This window comes from Asparagus officinalis, chromosome 8, assembly GCF_001876935.1.
Source record: "Asparagus officinalis chromosome 8, Aspof.V1, whole genome shotgun sequence".
Lineage (NCBI taxonomy): Eukaryota > Viridiplantae > Streptophyta > Magnoliopsida > Asparagales > Asparagaceae > Asparagus > Asparagus officinalis.
Window position 1 is genome coordinate 55533884 of NC_033801.1, and position 1502 is coordinate 55535385.

At 29.0% G+C, this 1502-nt stretch overlaps 1 long non-coding RNA gene across 1 annotated transcript; it reads right to left on the reverse strand.

Moving 5' to 3' along the window:
• On the reverse strand, positions 1083-1502 carry LOC109851438. Its single transcript, XR_002249826.1, has 3 exons — positions 1425-1502; positions 1228-1352; positions 1083-1149 (listed from the first exon to the last, which is right to left on the reverse strand). It is a non-coding gene; the product is annotated as an uncharacterized LOC109851438 (long non-coding RNA).

Sequence of the window (1502 nt, forward strand, 5' to 3'; positions counted from 1 at the left end):
TTATGTGATGTAAGAAATCACATAAGCATACAAAACTACTAATAACTTTGCATGAAAATGCCTTATAAAAATTCCTAATTATAATAAAAAATTAAGTTGTTATATAAAATTATTAAAAAATATTGTTCTTGAAAATTTCTAATTGAACCAAGATCAATCTTTCACCACCTTTATCTTTTTTCTGGGCAACTCTAGAGTAGCATCTTCATCATCTACGTCGATTGTAATATCAGGCTGGAGTTGAATTTCTTGTGCTATTATATTGCCTTCGCCTCGTTCATCTTTTGTCTTTTCATCTAACTTCACCAGGAATTTGAATGTTTTTCCGATGTTCAAAACAATTTTTTGGAAATATGGACTTTGATTATTTTTCTGTTGTAATGAGAACAAATGTTATATTAATACTTATGAATTTGTTTATTTTCTAATTTATTACTTGAATAGAGTTAGGAATTACCTCTTTCTTTTCTGTAATGAATGTTTTTGCTTTGCATCCAATAAGAGTTTCTACTACGTCAAAGAGTGTTACTCTTCATTATCCGTGCCATTTTCCACAAGAATCTTAACTAAGTACCTGTATTTTTCATTGTTAATTTCTAAAGACAATTAGTATTGTATTTTAATATGTTCATGGCATTAAAAAAGATATATTACTTAACCTTGGTACTTGGTCATCAATGATTCTGCAGTATTTGTTATTCAGACACTCTTTACTAACATCTTTATCAACCTTCTTGTCACAGCCTTTGCAAGCATAGAACCATGGCTCGAGCCTATTTAAAATAGTAGTTATATTTGCCTTAAATGTGCAATACAGTGCCTGTATATTAACAAAGTTTAGTTAGATTTAAATTTGTAGATAAGAATATGTATATAATATTGTACCGGTATCGAATTCTGTGAATTATGCATAATATCACTAATATGAATTTCCTTTGCATTTTTAAAAAGCATCGATGGAGATCCTTTTTCTTTTGCAGATTCTTCCAATTGAAACCTGCATATTAGATTAAAATATAATAATATTTTATTATTGGGTTATATGAAAGTATGCTTCTTCTGCTTACCATTCCCTTAATTCACTAGCTAGTTCTATTTTTGGGTTGATACATAATGTTAAAATAATTTGCGACGATATGCTTGTATCTCCTGCAAAAATGAGAAAATTATAGGAGTAATTTTATGTGTAGTTATCTTTAATAAGAATTTCAGCAATAATTTATGTACCTTGATATATAGAGATTTTAAAATCTGATAATGCTATTACAGGCTTATATTTGATTTCTGCTTCAAGAATTGATCCTTCATTTGTAGCCAAATCTCCAAATAAACTTGCACGCATTGGCATTCCACTGCATATGAAAAAGAAAGAACGTTAATCGTTTTTTCTCTTATGATATTGGAAATAAGTAACATGAATATACCTTATATCCATAAGCGTGATTTCCCTCCTAGTGTCTGGTTTGTTGTATCTTGTAATATAGTTGATCGCCGGCTTAACA